Raw genomic sequence first — 22121 nt, 5'->3', positions numbered from 1 at the left:
GGACATCCATGTTCTCCTTAATGCCTCTCCTCTCACTAAGATTACTTAAGCCCCCGGTTTAACGGGTAGCGGAGCCCTTCAATTTCCCCAAGCCCCTGTAATTATGCAGACTAGAGTATGAACCATGTGATTGTATTCTACAGCAGAAGGTATATTACCTTTTTAGGGTGTCAAGGAGAGTACCTCCGGGAGCAACTTATAATTGCAGCTGGCACAGGATTCCATTGTTAGAGCATGTTAGAGGGATTTTCTTATTGTTTGCTTGACTGCACCGGCAGCCACGGTCATACTCAGTCTGAGTATGACCGTGGCTGCCAGCATATGGCTGTGGAGTTAGACCTGTAGGTAACACGATATATGATTAGAGGTCAGCTCTAATACAGAGACATTCAGTACAGCACAGTAACACACTTCACTGACCCAGCAGTTGCCAGTATCCTGTACTTAGGCACTTCAAATGTTTGCCAAAATACAGGCATTCATGCACCTCATTAAATGGGCAGACTTTAAACTGCCATTTACAGAAATCCATGGAAACTATTACTGGTGGAATGGTAATAGAGAATAGAGAATGCTTTATAAAATCCGAAGAAAGGTTTTTAGCCACACTGGAGGCATGGCTCTATGGATGGCGATGCTGATCAGACTGATATACATCTGAAACTATGGGATTGATTCCCATGAAATTTTGTACTGACATTCATGGTCACCAGAAGATGAATCCTACTAGCATTTTTACCCCCAGTTTGTCAAATACAATGCTTGGTCAGTGGTCTAACATGTCAAAATATGATGGCTAGGTAAGCCTCCTGTGTTTGCTTTGGACGCACATGGATGGTATGTCAATTTATGTTTGTTACATGTACAGTTTATTTTCAAAATAAACTTTGAACTGAGGAGTAATAGTTTGTTTTTAGGGTTACTTTGTTGGGTTTGGGCAACAAAAGCATGTAGTTAGGTTTAGAAAAAACACATTATGGTTTGGCTTAAAATAAGTTGTTACTAACATAATGTAATGTCATGTACCATACATCACTACCATAGCACTATGTTGTTATTAAAATAACTCAACCGAATTTTGGTTTCACATGGGACGTGCAGCAAAAGTGCAGAGTTTGTTTGACCCATCCACTTAAACCTATGCAGACTTTATTGCTCTTTATGCTACTGTAGTTGCTTGGAGCATCAAAACCAAAAGAGTGCCAAAGGATGCCTTGGTGTGACAGTGTCTGATGTTGAGGGCCATTTGAAGAGTTGGGATTGAGAGCGGGTTGTGACAACTATTGGATGGATTGCCAAGAAATTTGGCACAGATATTTAAGTGGATAATGACTATTGAGATCCCCTGACTTCCTCTGGAAGTCAATCAGTTGCAGCTCTAATCTTTGCTAAGTGCAAATTAGCCTGGTTTACTACCTGGTAAAAATTATACCTGCTTAAAGTCAGCATGTTAGGACATACCAAGCTCATAGGGATTGGCATTGGATGGGCCAATGTGGGCATATTGTAATGGATTGGTCATATCAGCCATCTCTAATTAGCATAAATTCTGTAAGTAATTCATAAAATTAATTCTTGTCCTATCAAAACTTGTGAATTTAATAGTTTTGAACCAGGTCCTCCAAAATTTAGATCAGTTAGCTCATGAGAAGAAAGGTGTGTCAGATTTAGTGGGCTACAGTTCTCTCTTCTGTCTCATCTCATAGGTTGTAGCTTGCATATGTGCTGAGCAGCAGTATCATAAATATAAGTATCAGATCAGACTCACCATCGACAGCTACCCCTTACTGAAGGACTCCGATTGGGCCAAAGGAACTTGATTGCAAGTATGTGAGAATGTTTATGTTAGCATTTAGCTCAAAGCACCGCTGTGCCTGAGTACAGCCTCACAGAGCTGTAGACTCTCAGTGTCATTTCAACCATGTTGCAAGCCGTTTTAAAATTAAATATGACATATCATCCATAATATCTTACTCAAGTGTAACCTCGAGTGCTTTAGTCAAGAGTGTTGATAGAAAGTGCTGAATTTATAATGGCTGCCTTCTTTTTGATGCATCATTAACAACATGGCTCCTTCATGCCGCTAAGTGACTTGCAGTCATACGGTTACAGTCCCCATGTCGCTCACTAAAGCGCTGAGGTCAGCAGAGGTGTTGTGAACAACAGTCACATGAAGTATGATTCTGTGAAAAGACAAACCAGGTGAGAGTAACTGATAAATATTCCAAGCAGCATGGGCTTGTTGTCTTTCCTCAGCAACTTCCATAGCTGTGATAAAAGCAGCTCATAAACATTCACCACAGGAACGGCGACTAAACTAAAAGCCTGGAGCATGTCATCACCTCCAAAGTTTTCCAAAGTGTCTGGTGGCCCCTTTTACCATTCTGTCGATGTAATGCCTCGAACCAAACATGAGAGGGGAAGCTGCCAAGTGCAAACAACAGCAGTTACCTCCAGTGTTAGCCAAGAGTCAAAATGACCCCCCCTTGATTGTCTCTCAGGGATCAATTCAACTCCTGGAGAAGCTGAAAACGACCCTGCAGCTTGAGCGACAGCTGTGAAGATGAAAGGCATAAAGGTTGTGGTTGCTTCTTCACTTTGGAAGTGAGTGCGCTATTTATGTAATGGTACTCGAAACATCAACACCGGCCAGTCATATCGGCCTTTCCAAGGGTAAAGGTACCGTAGGGATGCACAGAAGCACACAGCAGCAGTGAGCCAGCAGTGTTGATTCAGCCAGGTGGTCTAAATGTTTCCTTTTGATTAATAGCAAGAGATATTTATTTTAAAAATGTACATAAATGCATGGAGTAGCTCTTGATAGTATTGGAGATTATAATTCAGAGTAATGCTGCATTCTAACAGGACACAACCTGGAGCTATGATCTATTTATACCCCAGAAACCAACTGAGATTCTGGCACTTTCACCCAGCAGCACCTTCAGGCTGCTGATGTTATTCCTGTACAGCTCTGCAGCTCTGGCTGAGGCTGGAAATTCTTCACAGGGATCAGTGTATTCCAGAGATGGGGTGGGTGGTATTGTATGTGTATGTGCGTGTGCGTGTGTGTGTGTGTGTGTGTGTGTGTGTGGCAGGGGGAAGAGAGGTAATATTATAGGGGGATTGCCTATAAAGCCACAACCTTCTCCTGTCCTCCGTCTCTGTCAGAAGTTCTCCCTGAGGGGGATCAGCAGGTAGCGTCAAGGGAAGGCTGTTCAAAAGTATTTGCCAAACTCCTGGAGGATGAGTGTTGCTCTTGACTCCCTCTGCAATGAAGAGAAAAAAAAGGCAATTTGAATAAGTAATTTAATCCTTAAGTCAATATTATAAAAATGAAGCTGCCGATGGGGGTAAGAAAATGATGTTTTTATGAATTTAAAACATATTACTGTGCATTTACAGCTGAAATATGTTTAGGTTATGGATGACAATAGAGGAAAGTTAAAGTGACTTCTATCAGTGTTTCATTTATTTAAAGAGAAATATTTCTTTTCATTCTGGTTTATTCATATAGCTGGATGTCACAGTGGGCTCTACAATCTGCACAACATACATCCTCATCCTCAGGGCTGTGAGAACACTAAGACTATGTCCTCTGAATTCTTTCTGTGAATGCGACGGTTGTAATCACAGAATATTACATGCATATTTTAAAGCAAAAACATGGTGGGTTATTGATAGGCTGATTTCTCAATATCACAAAAAAGACAGAGCTATAACAACTTTTATATCAATCAGAAAGAGATAAATTAAAGAATCTTATTCCTTGCATAATAGGAAAGGCTTTGAAACAGCATTTAGACTATTTAAGAATGTAACTAAAAGAATATAAAAACTACAGTATAGTTAAGTACCAAACTATATAAAGTATGACAAATTCTAATAATTAAAACATTTTAGGGATTATATAATAACATTTTCTGAAGCTCAGGTAGTGGTTGCAGTTTAGCATGTAGCCATAGCTCAGGGTAAATTTAATAGCTCTGGCTCTGAGCCAGATTATGGAGAAGTTTTCGTGTGGTCAGAGTCACATGAATCAATGCAGCTACAAAATTACAGGGCTGAAACCTTGCAGCAAGGCGTTATATTGTCAAAGAAATGGCAGCAGCTGGAACAGTTCATTGATATCTGTTGTGCATTTATGTGTATTATCAGTGGAACTATCTCTGCTTGGAGTCTGCACTGCACTTTGCTGAGAGTAAGAATTGAGGCCGCAACACGAGCAAAATGTAGAACACACGGTATCGTGGCCAATTTTATGTAGGACATTTCCTCATTTATTCATCAGTGTCAATGAAATGCAATTGGATGACAAGATGTTTTAAAGCCACAGTGACTGGCCTTCTTATTGTTTGGTGTTGTTGCAGTCACCAGCAGGTTCCAAACAGAGTCACACAAACACAGAAGGTAGCATGAGGTGTGACAGTGGTAAGGATAAAGACAACAGTGCAAGTTAAATAAACAGTCAATTGGAGTTAACCTGTGCTAAGCTTTTCTAGCACGCCATCAGTCCCAGCTGCCGTGCGTCGCCATGGCAACCGGTGGTCAGGCTGAGCTCAGCACAACACAGTTTTGGTCATGAGGAGGGAAAAAAAAAAAAAAAACATAAACAGGAAGACAAACAAAGGCTGCACTCCAAAGCTGTGATGAGAAAACGCAGCGCGGTATTGACACCAGCCTGTGTATGCAAATTATCTTGCTCGTGTGAAGTCTCCGCTGCATCCATCATCCACATCCTGTGCTATTTCATTGTGTCATCGCACACAGTGTGCAATTAAATTGTATACCTCACAGAATGTATGAGGGCGTCGGGAGATTATCGCTGTAAAATCTTTCAAATAAATCACCTTAGAGATAATTACATCACATCATTGCTATTAGGCCTCTGACATTTCCTTTATTCTTTAATGTGGGTATAATGACAGGCTAACATTAAATTCAGTGTGCTTCTACCCAGCTGATAATCGACTAAATGGGTAATTATGATTTAACTGGATGGCTGTGAGTTGTAGGGGCTCGAGGGTGACCTGCACATGATGATTGTTCTTGTAAAAGGACATCCTGTGCTCTGCGGCTTGGCCTTCATTGAGCTGTCAGGAGCTGTGGGGGATGCTGCGCTGTCAGACTGCCTGCCCACCTCCACCATCCATGGGATCGATCATGCTGCCGCCTCCTAGAGAAACCCAACCACCACAGCTCCTCCAATTACTGCTGATGGGCCACATCTTTCTATCGGAATAGGCATCAGAGCCATACGGCGCCTTTCAGCGCCAGGGACAGAAAGGGAGAGAAAAGGATGGAGTGGCGAGCTTGCAGTGGAAAAGAAAGAGGCAGAGAGAGAAAGAAAGAGCAAGGATGTGGTGACAAGCGTGCGCAGCTGGCGAAACCTCCCATGCTAAACTTTGCCAAGACGGATGCTGAACTTAGACCCGCGTGTGCATTATTAATATTGACCACTTACACGAGAATAAAGAAGCATTTACTCACCAACTGACATGCCTGAATTAATCATAGAGCCATACTCAAAGGCACGATGAATTCTCTTTCATGACAAACCTGGCAATTTTCACTTAAATGACAGATGTCTTCAGAATGAAAAAAGGCCACCAGGTCTGTCATTATCTCTGGTATTATCTGACGCACCATCAAAGATTCAGCAGAGGACAGGCTTTGTTTTTTTCTCAGCGGGGCATTTTCCCCCCACTGATATTATTCCTCAATGGCAATCTTTACAAGATTACTATCACACACAGAGGGAAAGTGATGTATGAGAAGAGATCATCAGTGATGGGGTTATTGTATGTCTGGCAAATTTCTGTAGTGGAATGCAGCAAAGGTCTGACCCTCCAAGAATGCAAAGATACATGAAAGCATTTGGATTCTGCAGAAATAAGCATTCGCTATTCCCTTGATATAGTGCAGTGGTTGCCTTTTTTGCCTTGGGCAAGTGAGTCTGTGTGTATACTGCACTGTATATTGTTGTAGGTCTATATATTTTAGTGTGTGTGTGTGTGTGTGTGTGTGTGTGTTTTACACTGATGTCCTGCACATGGCTCCCCTTGGGTCCATCAGGTGGAAGCAGAATTAGAAAGGATGATCTTAACAAGACTCTTGCAGCTTCTCCACCAGAGTCTGTGTTAGATATGTATTATTTAAAAATATATACTGCATGCAGCAGCCAGTACATACAGAAATATACACCATAATCAATACTGCATAAAGAAAGAGAAGTGTCACATTTTTGCACTTTTTTTAAATTGTATTCTGTGAGTTGGATTTCTTTCTGCAAGACAACCTCCGCATGAGAAATCATCGATTCCTGATGATACATTTGTGTATATATACAGTACATCGGTCCATTCTGATAGGTTACATGAGCAGGTTTGAAGCTGATCAATACTAACACCACGCTGTCTGGTCCCTCTCTCTCTCTGCTCCCTCCGTCCAGTCCTCTGTCTTCATGTTTCGTCCTCCACCCGTCACTGTCAGATGCACAGACTGATCGTGGTCGCAGTGGTCAGCCCACGTTAAAGCCACAGCTCGCCGAACAGTACGAGCTTTTCTGGAAGTGTGTGCATGCGTGTCTGGGGACTCCCACGCACATACACTTCTGTGTGTGTGTGTGTGTGTGTTCTGTTTTGTGTCTGGTCACACAGCAGAACATGATAGAATGGAGCTGCCTGCTGCAGTCCACACACTCCGAGGTCCGGGGTTTTGGCCACAACTCTATCAAGTCCTGAAGGAGTTTCTGAGTGAACTGCAGATGTTAATAACACATGAATTGCATAATCCTGTTGCTGGGTATAAAACACAGAAGCACAGAGACTATCTATATTTAAAATATTGTATTGGAACATAAAAAGAAAATTAGTTGCAAGTATTTTAAGTCACATTTCAGTCTTTATATAAGCAAAACAATTCATCCAGTTCTTCCCTGTCAGGGTATGTATTAGGTATGTAAAGAGATTCCAGTATTAAGCAGCCATTGTCTTTGTAAATAGAGGGGGCCACTCCCAGTTGCAGCTCAGGAATAATGATGTTATTATATAAATGAGCCCCCATACAGCCCGAGGCAGATAGGCAGATGTGGATGTTTCGGGAGCGACAGAGCAAATGTATCAGCCTGCATGAAGCATTTAAATGACTTAATATCAGTCCTCATTTTAAAAATGACATTATCTTGAAAACTATCAGTATCCTTTGCTCTCACCGTATCACACCACCCATCAGCAGCCGATTTATATTCAGTGTAGTAACCATAGCTACGCATGGCACAAAAGATACATTTTGGGTTAGTGCCTGGTTTTATCTCTGAGCTTTTAACCCCCGATGAGCAGAGGCGCAGCTTGAGATCCTTGGCCTCCTTTGGTCGCTCCACAGTCTAAGCTGGCAATTATTGCTGTTTGAGCTTTTTCCATCAGAGTCCCTCTGCACTGAAATAACATGCTGGGCATCTCACTGTCCTCTAAAATATCTGTCTGTTTATACTGTTTTTGATTTGTTTTACGTTGATTCTCATTCACTGCCCACAGTAGAACACATCTATGATTTATTTATTTTTATTTTACCTGACATTTGCTGCAGTTGCCGGCTTTGAGCCTCTAACAGGGATGCAGTGATGTACGGTTCCCTGCCGTGCAGGTGCAGGTTTGAACACCTCTTTAAATCTCCATCATGTCAAACCAGTATACAGCATGTTGTGATGGAGGAGGAGGGTGTATGTGTCTGCCTGTGATGGTGTGGAGGCCCAGAATAAAATGTGTAGGTAGGCCTATAAGTAATGTTACTCAAAAATCTTTTAAAATACACTATGTTTGAAGTCAGAACTTTACTTAAATGCAAATTACATCAATTTAAGATGCATTAAACCTAAATTATTATTGCTGTAATTAACATTACTAAGTGTGTTCCTGTACCCAATGACTCTTCTCGTGCTACTATTAAACTATGTGCTGGTATTTACCATATATATACTGTACTCACATTGTTATTATTGATGATGTGTGTGGCAACGGCTCTGTGCAGATGTCTCCAGTGCGCCTTGCTGAGCGGGGGTGTGCCGAAAGTTCAAATTTGTTGAACTTTGACCCGGGCTGCATTGACCTTTGGGGGTGCAGTCAATAGCTATCGACCACTGCATGAACTGAAACATACTTTATAAAACTGTACAATAATAAATTATTCTAATACTGAGACCACAAAGGAAAAAGATATTTGCTTTGCAAAATATCAGCATGTAAATACAGCTACCAGGTTTCTTACAGAAATACTGTTTGAGCTGATCTCTGTGTCTGAGATGAACTGTTAGCAGCATTAGCACTGTAGCTAATACTGCGCTGATTAATGCCAAACCTGCAGTGCAAGTTCACTGTAATATAAATGTGCATTTACATGGTTTCGAAATGAATTATTACAGCTTGTAAAAAGCATTCAATTACATTATACTCCACCAGACCCTGCATGCTTGGACTAAAGCAATACTTCTAATGTTTTGGTGGCATCTCAGCACACTGACTGCCATCTTCATCAAATACATAGTTCAACTTCACCACAGCACAGACTGTATGGGCTTTAGCTGCTGCAGTAATGGGAAAGTCACACTTCACAATAAATAGAAGAATGCTTGCAGTGATTGGCTGTGAGCAAAACCATACAAATAGTAATTTTTCCAGATCTGTGTACCAAAACATTCAAAGGCAGGTATCGTTTGACTGGAGAAGTTTTGATACAACTTGGTACTGGGTTATTTCAGCTGACGACTTAAAGGTTGTTGAGTACTAATACCCAGCCCTACACGCCAGGGACAATTGTCACATATGGTCTCTCTTTATACTTTACAGAGAATTCTGACTCTAGGTTCAAAGTCTTACAGGAGCAGTTGCAGTGAAAAGCATGATACAAATTGCTAAGACATACAAACAAAAATGGGGATCATAGAATTGACCCTGGTACTTTAGCTTGGTTTTCTTGCTCAGCTCTGCCTCTGTGTTTCTGCTTGGTTCTTTTGTAGGAATAATCTGTAGCGATGTTACACTCAAAAGCAGACTAGTATTGACCTTTCAAATTCTAGCATGATATTTCAGTGCCTTGCTTCACCCAACCAAACATCACATGACCACCCTTAACAAAGCCTTGTTATGTCACACTCGTGTCAGAGAGCTGGTTGTGAATACAGGATGTTCTTGTCAATCTGTATCTTAACACAGAGCAGTAGACTGTTTAAAAGTGATGCGTTGTTAATGTGAAAAGACTTATGAGCAGCAGTTTCATCATGTTCTCAGAATGACATACAAGCACAACACTAAGGGTTTGGCCAGCAGATGTTTGTGACTGCATCAGATGCTCTGAAACAGTGAACCATCTTCACCACAGTTGCTTTATAATGATTCAGTGCTTCAGAAAGTGTCATTCCTCCATCACCAGTAATGTGGCTCCACAGAGTGTGTTTTAAATCCTCTGGCTCATGTTGAGTATGTGCGAGTCAGCTGGATCTACAGAGGGGGTATTCCCCATGGTTTTGAGATAATTACTTTCTTCCCGTATGACAACCCTATTGAATTTAGATTAGGCCAATAGCAAACCTGCGACACTGCGTGCCCTCTGCATCGCATCCTGTCAATGGGCTGTTAATGTGCCCGACCTTTGTCTCATTTCTCCTCGCGTGGCATCAGCTGGTCCCCCTCTGCAACCACAGCGGCTGCCCACAGGCGGGTACAACCGACATAGTGGCAGATGAGGCCGACAGAGGAAGTCTCATCAATAATGGAGAGTGGTAGCTGTGGGAGAGGTATTGTGGTGAAGTCAGGGAGAATTGCAGCTGGTGTGTTTTTATTATTTTTTTCCAAATGGACATTTTGAAATGACACTCCCTAGAGGCAGTGTGTAAGAGGTAGGAGGCTATTAATAGCTGATAGGCTGAATAAGTTGTCAAATGTATGTTTAGATAAGGCCATATTCCAGCACATTTCTACTGTGCTGTTCTGTCATTATTTCCCCAGGGTGCAGAAAAATAATTAATAACATAGGAAAGTATAGAAATGCATACTTTTTTAAGCTGATTTCTTTAAAGGCCATGCAGATGGTTTTCATACTGTATAATAAAAACATGAAATAACTATGCAGCTGAAGTCAGCTACATGGGTGTGTAGTCCTAAAAGGCACACCCCATGAAAACGAAAACAAAAATGTCATCAGTTTCCTGCCAAGCAGCGTGTAACTGCACCTCTTCTGAGGAAAAGACTCACACAATGATCAACTCTCCTGACAGCTGTCCAGATGCAAACAGAAATCCCATCACTGAGGCACTGTGAATGACCCAGTGGCTGTTTTAGTATGGCAGCGTCTCCTCCCAGCTGCCATCCTGCTCATTCCCTTTCTTCAATGCCCCTCATTGTATCGGGCAGAGGAGGCCCACTCTTACTCACATCTCTCGTGCTCTTGTTTCTCCAGGGGCCAGCCCTGAGGACGTGAAACTGTTGGGAGAGTTTGGATGTCACCGGTGACACAGCTTCCCACTGCGTTTGACCACCTTGAACTGCACACATCTCTGCTGTCCAGGCGGCACCAATTAAGGCAGGCTTGAGACGAAGAGTTGTGGCAGTATCAGACGACACAAGGAGGAAAGGAATACACTGGAGGAGGGGCCTGTGCTTGCTGCAGACGGGCAGAGGACTGCTTGTGAGTATTCTATTGTTCTCATTGTTGTGAGGGAACACATTTCCATTCAACTGACCAGCACCGTGCCACCCATTCCCATGCTTTTATTGTTTTCAGTAGAGCAAATACGAAGTTCATAACCAGTGTTCCATCTGAGAATCAATGCAAGATATTGATTACTTCGTGATGAGCAGTGTATTTTGCTGGCTTGGTGATGTCTTTAAAATACATGAGGATATTTTTGTAAACTGTCTCACGCGCAGCGGCCGGGCTGACCTTGACAATCTTGCTTTGTTCTTTATTTCGCTCTCACTTACGCCCCGCATTAACAAACAGAGCTGCCTTATTTATTCTTTTTTTCTTTTCCCTTCTAAAATTAAAACTCTGTGAGCATCAACGGATGTTGTTCAAGGTAAAAGGAGGATGCAGGTGATAATACCTCCACCCACCATCTTTCTCACTCTCTGTCTCACTCCATCATGGCGGTCTTCCTACTTTCTGTCTCACCTCCTGTCCAATAGATGTTCCATTTTCACCGAGAAATCTAGCAGAGGAATTAGGTGGAGGACAGGGGCAAAATGATCTGACAGATCCACTTACCTCTGCTGCCTGCGATCTCCCCTGGCCCCTGATAATATTAGAGGTTGATATATACTGTATATGGGCATAGTGCACGCAAGCATGGAGGAGAAGAACGGGAGGGGGAAGGTGTGAAAGCTTAAGAGCCGATGCTGCTGATGACAAAGCCGAAGAAATAATCTCAAGGTGTGGAAGCAGCAAATGATGAGATAGTGAGGAGGGGGGAGAGAGAAGGAGTGAGAAAGGCTTGGCTGTTAAATCGCTTGTAGGCTCTGTTGTCTCCTCACAACCAAAGAAAATATCATGATTTCTTATTGGCAAGCCCAGGGTAAGATGAATCAAAACCTCATACTCTCATATTGCCTTTTGCCCGGTGCAAACAAACATGGCTGAAATGAGACAGGTTAGCACACAGATCTATATGACTTACTTAAACCACAGTGCCCTGGGATCACACCACCGGTCAATAGCAATGCTTCATACTGCACCAGCTATTTAACTTTTGTATATTAACACCAACTTCTCTCAGACAATGAAAAAAAGCATTACGGTGAAATAAGAACAGAACTTTTGTTAAAAAGAAGGTCTTGGGTGTGCTGTGACACATAGTAATCAGTTGGTAGCTATGTTATTTTTCTACAGACATTCATAGTGTCCAGAGGATGAATCCTCCTCACTCTGATGATCCTAGACTTTCCCTCTAACACCACCACATTTTTGGCCTCTTGCAGAATGTCTCCACAACAAGTGAATTAATTGCCATGACATTTTGCACAGTATTGATGATTCACAGAGGACCAGTCCTCATCTTAGTTCTGAGTCACTGTGAAATACCTCAACATCTACATGATGGCTTGGCACAAACATTTGTAAGACATTTATGGTTCCCTGAGGATGTGGGAACTGCCCATTGGTCCAACAGCCCATTGGTCCGACATCCCATTGTTCCGACCATATTAAACCCATTGTTCAGAAGTCCCGTTGTTCTGAAATCACCATGATGCCCTGTGGTTAAGGTCTGGTTAGGTTTAGGCACAAAAACCACTTGGTTAGGGTTAGGAAAAGATCATGGTGTGGGTTAAAATGAAAAAGAAAGTGACAAACACATAAGCTGTGAGCCTGCTTCGACTCAAGCCTTTCCCAGCTGACCCAGAGATGGTCGCAGCGCACCATCAAGGTAGAAATATGCCCGCCGGGAGCGGTTCAGCACCGCGGACTGTCAGACTAATGGGATGTCGGACCAATGGGCTGTCGGAACAATGACATGGACTCGAGGATGTAACCTGACAACTTTAGGGATCCTCTGACTGTTCATGCAGTGCTATCATTGAACTGTGAAATAATGGATGTAGCCACAGTAATATTACGCACTGGTTTGTGGACTCCCAAGTTTGGCATTTTGGCCTCCACCATCTTGGATTTTGGGAGCTACAAGTGACCATATTTGGAGAAGAGGGACAAACTAGCTCTAAGGCTAGCTTCTAGCTTGGTTAGCATGGTGCATTTACAACTATGATTAACTGTGATATTGCTAATGCTAATCACCAAAGAAAAACAAACAAAATGTAGCGTACTTACTAGAAAAGCCCAACATCTGCATCCTTAGACGGTCTTTTAATACAACCAACTGCTGAACAAGTTTTTTTTTAGGAGGCCAAAACATTACAATTAACTTTCATGATCTGGAAACACACTGAAATAGCTTCAGCTATAGCTACACCTTTAATCTGTGGCCATTAGCTGACCTGCATAAGCATCATTTTTCAGCCCTAGAGGTTGCCGCTTGGGGCCGTCATCAGGTTGAATTTTAACCTGTCCAATAATTTGATTTTCGACTAAATACCTGCAACGCTAATGACATTCTATCAGCCTCAGCTGCACTTTGTGTTAAGTGCTAATTAGTAAACTAAACAGAGATGATGCAAACATTATAGCTGTTTAGCATAAACATAGTCACATTGTCAATACGAGCATATTGACTAATTAATAGCAAAGTCTCAGAGGGTAATGCAATCCAATACAACAGCCCTGTAATTAATTATTTTTTTATTTGTTCACTTGTTTAAATGTGTAGTTAAATTTCAGTAAAGCCTATTTATATAATTTTTTTTATGATTTTATTTTATTTTATTTTGAGATTGTGGCATTATGGCAAAAATCATAATCACAATTATTTTGGTTAACATGATTACTCTTTGACTGTAGTTACATCATGTGTTTATTCAACTTAAAAATAAACTTTGTCTTTTACCTTTGTTTTTTTTTACTTTAAATATATTTTAACTGAAAAACAAAAATAAATGTAAAAATTAGTTATATAAATAACATACAAATGAGAGGGAGAGACTTCGTGCTTTTGTCAGAAGAGTTGTCCACTGCAATTACTTTTAGCAGCATGCATATGAATTACAGTATGATGTGTTTGAATATGTTCCTTGCTTTGTCCTTGATGTTCTATTGAAGTCACTAAATTTGTTGTTAGTTTTTTTTCCCAAAAAAGCACTTAAGAAGGTCTAAAAAGTCGCTTAATCTTCCAAAAGAAAGTTCTCGAGTTGCCTAATTGGCAACACTGAGTGCACCACTGTAAAGTTAAGGATTGCGCTGGATTTATAACACAGAGAATGCAGCACAATAATCATTATATCTCAGTTTTCTTGTTTTTATAATTGCTGTAAGCCAACTATTGATCCAAATAAAATCTGATTAGTCACCCAGCCCGGGCTGTGGCAGAGAAGTATTGATTTTCCTCTAATGTCACGTTTGAAGCTGCAGCTTGTGATCTTGTTTTATTGGGCTTCGTTATATTGGAACCATATTGCATTACATTAAATGTTCATACATGCAATATTCCCACCGGCAGCCTCGCTTTCGGCGAACTGTTTCTTTGAGCATGCGAGAAAAGGCACGATTCCATAACGTCTTCATGATCATAGTTTTATTTACAGTTTCTCCAACAAGCTTAGAGCAAATAGCATATGTTATGTAATAATTTAGATAGCACTCTCAACCTCTTTAATTGGTCTGAGCTGAATTAGCACTGACTAATCAACGTAGCAGCCTCTCATCATAGATTTATAGACAACCATGATTGCTGCCAGGGTGAAATTAACTCTTTCGCTCTGCAGGGAAATGTTGGAGGATGCCTGGCTGAAACACACACTGTCCCTCCCTCTCACACACACATACTCACACTCACACGTATATGCAGATGAGACTTGTCTGTTCCTTCTGGCTGTCTCTGTAGAGCTGTCACACATGCTGCGTCTTGGAGCACCAGGAGACCGGGGTTGACTTGAATTAAACTGAGAGGATGTCCTTTCCAGATCTGCAGAGGGCCACGAGACACATCCGCCCCCAGAGAGAGCCAGTCAAAAAGACAGAGGGAGAGGGAGAGAGAAGGAGATGAATAGAGGAAGAGAGGAAAAAGAAGGGAGGTTGGAGATGGGGTGGAGAGGGGGAGGAAGTTAATAAGAAAGAGGCAGGGAGAAATTGTCTGTGAGAGAGAGGGATGGAAGATGAGGTGGAGAAAGAGGAGGACACTAGAATAAGAAGAAGGGAGGGAAGATAAAACTGTGTGTGTGGGTGTGTGCATGTGACAGAGTTTGACAGAAAAAAGGAAGAGGAGCTCAGAAGAGCTAAGGCCACCAGACGCACCTACAATATAAATCCTCTTTTCCCTCTGCTCTGGCCAACACTGGCTAAAAATCATACAGATACGGTTAAATACATGTATTCAAAATTATCACTGCACGTTAAAGATGAAACTTGAATGTCGGCTTTATGTTATCAGATGTGTGGGCGTTCAAATACAATCCAAAATCTGCAGTGTTGAATATGGAGACCACAAATGTTCAAAAAGTAATCAATTAATTAGATTTTATGAAATAAATAATCATACAAATGTATGCAGACCGAAATTAGTGTGCTCATAAAAGTGTGATATAATCCAATATATTAAAAAAAAGTTATCCACTGGAATTTAAATTTTATTCTATTTTATTTAAAAAATAATATATATTTCATTTTATTTAAATTTAATTTTGATCAGCAAAAAATTAACAAACAACTGCTTTGATAATCAATGCAGACTGAAATAAATGGTGTGCTCATAAAAGAGTGAAATAATCCAATATATTAAAAAAAAGTTATTCACTGGAATTTAAATTTTATTTTATTCTATTAAAGATTATTTTATTTTATTTCATTTAAATTTAATTTTGATCAACAGAAAATTAACAAACAACTACTTTGATAATCAATGCAGACTGATATAAATGGTGTGCTCATAAAAGCGTGAAATAATCCAATAATTAAAAAAATGTATTTCACTGGAATTTAAATTTGATTTAATTTAACTGAAAATTTTAAATATTTACTCTTTTTATTTTTTAGGTTTTGGCAACAAACCACATGATTAGGTTTAGAAAACACATCACATACATCACGTAACATAGCCTATGTCACTAGCCAGTAGCGGATCCTGATGTGGGCCGAATGGGCGTTTGCCCAGGGTGGCACTTTGACACAACGTGTGGGGCGGCAGGAGTGGCAAGTGCTGGAATTTGTCATTTATGTGACGCAACACAGGCTCCACTCCAACTGACTGTGTGTTCAGTGCTGTGCTGCGCTGCTGTGCTGCTCTGCTGTGTGAGCTGCGTGTTACACACTGTCCGTAACTAGCATAGTATGCTACTCAAACTAGCACAGCATGTTGTTATTAAAATAATTCAACTGACTCTTCGTTTTACACAGGACAAGAACAGCAGGCTCCTGGGTGAAAGTCCACTTTACCCATTCACCAGCTCTCCCACCCACCCTTTGTTGACTTTCTCACTCTTTATAGTGTAGTGTGTCTCATACCCTGGCTAAAGATTGCGTCAGTGTTTCAGTGTCGGGCCACTGACCAAGCATCAGTATTTGACAAGCTGGGAGTGAGACCAGGTTGACCAAACATGACTTTATTAATCAAGAAAATAATCTGCAATCATAATGAGCCCTAACAGAATTAGATAAAAAAATAAATCCCTGTAATAAACACTGTTGTTACAACAAAGAAGCAGGGTGAAAGATAATTTTGTAATGTTGAGTTAAGTTCTTAAAAAATCATTGTAATATTTCACAATTTTTCGGTATATGCTTTGTATTTGTACTCCTTCATTCTTTTTTCATTGTGTCATATTTTCATTTTATTTCTCTACTGAACACTTTGTGTCCAAGGACTGTAGCCTCCAAAGCCTGACCCTTTTTAAGATCCATGTGATTTAAGTGTTTCTATACGATTGCTAACACATGGCTCATATGGCTATGGGCTGTGTCTGGCAGTTTGAAAGCAGGAAGTATCAGGATTCTGGTAATAAACATTATAGCAGAGATATTGGATGAAGCGAGATACCCCACCGTAGGCGTATCCAATGTTAAGAAAACGGTTACTCTTCCTGTCTCCTAAGTGGGCGTGGTTAGCTCTCCCTCCAATCAGAGCCTGTTCTCCCTCAACCCCCCCCCCCCCCCCCCCCCCTTTTATGCGGATCGAGAAGCAGGTGGAATGAAAATACATTCTTCCTATTATTTACTAGTGGTAAATAACTGTTTGTAAGCTAACTGTGATTTTACCGCCTGTTTATCAAGATCATAAGATCTCACGAGAACTTGTTTTCTGAGACGGACAGGGCTCAAACAAAGTTAATTTTCTCTTGATCTGTGCAGATGAAAAATGCAGCTTTAGAGTCAGAATGTTGGTAAGATGTGTGGCTTGTGGAAAACGAACCCAATATTTACTTTAGTGACTATAAGGCGAAAGAATTGACCATAAATTGTGATCACGTTCATTTTCCTCATTGACGACAATACATTCAGAGCTGCCATAAGTCTCCTACGGGGGCGTGGCGCTGACGTCACTGAATCAGGAAGTGAGCTAAGTGGGGTATCTCGCTTCATCCAATATTTCTGATTATAATCAGCAAACATAGGTAATACAGCACCATCTGTATATTGAAGAGTGAAAATTCAGATGTTGTATCCTATGTTAGAAAAAACAAAAAACACTGGATGTACTTTATGTGTTAATCTGCCTCCGTCTTTATCGCAGCTGCAGCATTCAGACTAATCTCCCAAACAGAGGTACATTGTACCAGTGTCTAAAGAGCTAAGCATATACTGAAAAGTGCAGTGTATGTTTAGAATAGATTACAGTAATGCATGTCCTGACCTAAGGCTGCAGAACAGATTTAGAATAGACCATCATTTTCTATATCCCACCTCGAGGCATTGTTATCAACAGAAAGTGCATTTCCCATTCTGTTCTAGCGTCCTGTGTCTCTCCCTTGCCCTGGATGATAAACACGCTAGAGACCAAGGTTTTTGTAGAACAAGAAATTGGAACATAAATTATTAAGTGGGAATGTGCCTTCCCAAAAAAGCATCCATTGTATTTCCTCCTCATGCCTGCAAACTAGGCAATCCTTGAACTTCCTGCCTAGATTTCAGCTCCGTGATAGGGCGAGTGTGTTAGTCTTAATACCGGGAAGAGACTACTCGTCATTGACGCTTCACCAAATCTACTGTGAGCTCTTTGCAGTTTGTCTTCTGCCCTTTGTTGCACAAGCTCTTTGTTCTGTAATGACATAAACCTGCTATGCAGACGTCCCACAGGCGACGTTTTCTCATTTCAATTTCAAAACATTAGCTGCTGAATTATTCCAAGATTAATGATGAAATTCCAAGCATGACGCACAATCATTGTATGTGATTACTGACACAGAGGGGAAATGAGCAGTTCAAAGATAATAACACACACATTTGGTGGTTTTAGAGAGTGCTTAAATGCATCACTGTTTACTTGGTTTTTCCACCTACACTACAATTACATTCGTCTCCTTGGCAGTTTTTCTGTAGCATTAATTCTCACAAGCCAAGCGGGTATACAAATGGCTGACCTAAAAAAATTGTAGTGAAAAAGCAGCTGTCATGAAAATGCTTTGTGAGTTAGTTTTTGTGCTTTTTAGTTTATCTTGTGTTCCACCAGTCATTTATAAGTGCCTTATTAAACCAAGGCAGACCTTTGAACTTCAAATTAAACCACCCACTAATTGCTAACTTCTGAATAAATCATCACTTCTTCTGACGCATTCAGAACAGAAAATGTGCACAAAAAAGTTAGTGATTTAAAATACTTAGAACTACTGCAAGAACAGATGAAAGCATTGCATTCAACAGCAGCTCGCATGCTCTGAACTGCAAAATGCGCAGCACGTGTGCAAGGACACAGATTTCTCAAACATGGATAATGTTGTATTGTAAGGTTAGGAGTAAGAAAGTGTTGTGCCATGATGCAACTGTTTGCAATTTCATTGTTATCATGAGAAACGTCTCTTAACGTTTCCCTCTTGAACATTGAATTATTCAGTGCACAGCAACCTGGTTTTGGAGTGTAAACCATGCGCAGAGCAGTTGTATGGCACAGATACTGTAACAAACACCACATGCAGGAGGCGTGCAAACAGAATCCCAAATACTGGTGAAAAACAAGTATTTTTTAGCACACAAAAGGCTAAACTGAATACAGTAGATCATTGAAAGTTCAGCATTTGAACAACTCCATTCCACCCAAACCAACATGACCCAAATAAGGAGTTCAGTCTCCCAGACATTTTGGGATTTATCCACGAGCCAGCTGGCTGCAGCGCAGTATGGTACCTGCACACAGTGAGCTCCTGCAAGTCTAGATAACTAGGACTGCTCTAAGACTCAGCAAGGTCCTGGGGAATTGTGAAAGTTGGCGTAGAGTTGTCTGATGAAACCCACACACATACAGACAACATGCAGCCATATGTGCACACACAAAAACACATGCGTAGACACAAATGCATCCACTTGCACGCACACACAAGCCGGGAGATGCTGAAGGCTTTTAAAGAAGTTAAATCACCCCGAAGCCCATCAGACCACATCAGTATGTGTGTGTCATTAGTCAGCCCCAGGCCAGCTCAACTAGCAGCAGTTAACAGGACAACAGCCTTGACTAAAGCACAACCCCCCCAGACTTGCACCGTCTCCTTTGGGAAGCAAACAGGGATACACCAACATTGTCTCGCCCTGGAGCGATACAGCACCAACAACTCCCTCTGAGGCAATCTTATTGCTCTATTTTCTAGCCCAGCATATGGCCACTGTGTATAATGAGTAATGTCTGGGAGAAGAAGCATGGTATTTTTATCCATATCATCAGAGCTTTGCGCACTCAATTATATTTACTCTCACACAGCTTGTGCTAAAGTCTCACCAGGTTAGACTTTGGTCTGAAAAACACAGAACCTGGTAGGTGGAAAAAACAGACCAATCAGTGAACTGAAAGGCGCAGGGGTCATTTTAACTCGAAGCACCTCATCATAAGTAACTATTTACGTGAGGCATTGCTCATATACAAGGCCATCCTACCTCCCAAGCTACCTCAGGACTTAGATCTGTTTCCATAGTAACAATCAGTGACACCAGCTGAATAGTGGCACCGGATGACAAAAGAGCAAAACCTACCTTGTAATTTGTGGTTTGCTAACGTGCTGTGGAGCAAGCAAAAAGAGAGGAAAAAGTTTTTAGAGAGTGCAGCAACCTGTTGGAAAATCATCAGTCATTTTTCGTTTACACAGAGAAACCATCCTGATCCTGACTGACGAGACTGCAGAAATACTGAGCCCTGCCACATTAAGAAGGCACAGCATCTCAGCTCTGCTACCTGCCTTTTCTGCGCTGACATTACATGGTGCTGGTAGTTTATTGTACTGTTACACTAGTCGATTAATTTGACAGTAAAATGTCCCTGCAAGTGTTAAATCCTCCAGAAATCAAACATTTTCTGCAGGAGAAAAGGGAGAAGACGTGAGACACGGTTGCTCTAGTTAGAAAAAAAAATATTTTATTTACCCAGAATTCATGATAGCTAGACAGCTTTGTACAAGAGATGAATTTAGACGTTTGAATTCTAACTATTAGTGAAATCTAAGCCATAGTCTATCTTTGTTAAACCAGACCCTGGTCTCTTGAGTAAAAGTCAGATGCTAATGTCACCCCGTTGTTTATCTGGTGCGAACATCCTCTGTCAGGAGTGAGAAAGGTTCATGTGAATGTCTCAAGTGAGGGGAGAACTCTTCAATCATCCAACATAAAAGAGCACTGACTGGACAAGGACATTGTCTGTTGAGCAGCACCAGACAACAAGTGAAACAGTTCTCGTTTATTTAGTGCCGCTGCTGCGCGACGCTACTGCAGAACAACAAAACAAAGACCTGGAAAAGGAGTGCAATTTTGGTACCAGACCAGTATAGTTTCAGTAATAAGCTGACCGCTCCAATGCCATTCATGGAATATAAGGGTTTTTTTGTCAAGTATTCCAGACAAGAATGGGTGAGTATTAATATGGAAGCCCAACATATGTCACAGAAATATAATTTGACTGCATCAGTTGGTCGTTATTCCTGGGTAAGCAGCAAATGTCCTACTTTGAACAGAATCATTCATTCAGTGTTGCTCAGTAGGTCTAGCTGTGAGGCAGTCTGGACTCAAGTCTGATTTAGTCACTTCTCATTTACTCTTTGTAGCAGGCAGCGTGAGCAGTACCCTACGATAACAGCAAGTGAGTAAGCGCGAAAAGTCAGGGACTCATAAGCATTCAGGCGTTTGATACGTTGGCCCTGTACATACTGAACACCACAAAGATTATCCAAGAAGATTTGTTTGTTCATTTTTCGCCCATCACTAGTAACACCTGGAGCAAATTAAGTCTGAAAACGGTGTGCGCCATTTTGCTACGGTTCCTGAGTAAAAGGACATGTTTAATCAAAGTGGTGTAAAACAGTGTGCAATGAGCTTTGAGGTACTCTGTCTCATTTGGTGGGTGTGTCAGAGATGTTGCCCAGTCAGCAGCGACATGCATATAAACCAAATTCTAGTAAATCTTTACTTAATGTAAGTACAATTTTTGTTTTTATTTTTCACTTGCTTTGGCAGTGTAAACGTGTGTTTCCCATGCCAATAAAGCCCCTTTGAGTTGGATTAAAATGAACTGAATTAAACCCTGCCTTATTAAATAGCAGTGTGCACTTGCATAAGAAAACAGGATGTTCAATGCATCACCATTTTTCAAATAAACATTTTGCCGTGTTTGGTCAGGGCTGAACGCAGCCCTTTTTTGGTCTGGATTGTCTGAGGCTCTCCCGCTGTGACCAATCATTGTAATTTTGAAATTTGAGATGCATCATCAGAATCCAGAGTTGTCAAATTTGCATATTATGTGTGGATGCACATGCAAAGAAACAAACGAAAAGATTAATGGTTGTTTCCTGATTTTGTTGTAGAACACGATCAAAGCAGAGAGGGTGACATTAAACAGCAACCTCTGAATGTTCCGAGCTTGCTAACTGTGACAGAACAACGTCACATGCACACACTCATCTCAGCCATACACTGAGTGGTTATGATAGAGACACAGACAAACACACATGCAACTGAAGCAATGAGCAGAGGGAAGCTGTACGAAGCTGCTTCCTCATGTAGGATTATATCTGAGAGAAGGGATGTGCTTGATGTTCGAGTGTGCCCTGAGATCTCAGCTCTGTCTCGCCTCAGAGCTGCATAAAAACCAGAGTGTCAGTCTGAATTGGACAAAGAGGCTAATCAATAGTAAGCCGGTGAAAATCCTCTGCGATGCTCAACCAGAGGTTATTCCATAATGCAACAGCATTAGAGAAAGAAAGGGTCATTTCTCTGCCCACTGGCATCTCAAAATGCTCAAGACAAATTGAGCATGAGCCAGGAGAGGAAAGCACATCCTACTCAAAATCACATTAAAGGTCTGCAAAATGTTCAAAAGAGGATACGATGCTTTTTGGTGAAAA

The 22121-nt window shown here is 41.2% G+C and overlaps 1 protein-coding gene across 3 annotated transcripts in view; it reads left to right on the top strand.

Annotated features, from left to right (window-relative positions):
- Positions 1-22121, top strand: part of LOC117259949 (galactosylgalactosylxylosylprotein 3-beta-glucuronosyltransferase 1) — an 88433-nt gene that overhangs the window by 27591 nt on the left and 38721 nt on the right. For all 3 annotated transcript variants that reach the window (XM_033631763.2, XM_033631765.2, XM_033631767.2), the window contains exon 2: positions 10450-10677. The gene's annotated coding sequence lies outside the window, so the exon portion shown is untranslated. The remainder of the gene's footprint in view (positions 1-10449; positions 10678-22121) is intronic.

Source organism: Epinephelus lanceolatus, chromosome 4 (genome assembly GCF_041903045.1).
Source record: "Epinephelus lanceolatus isolate andai-2023 chromosome 4, ASM4190304v1, whole genome shotgun sequence".
Classification (NCBI taxonomy): Eukaryota; Metazoa; Chordata; class Actinopteri; order Perciformes; family Serranidae; genus Epinephelus; species Epinephelus lanceolatus.
This window is presented reverse-complemented; position numbering and strand designations above follow the sequence as displayed.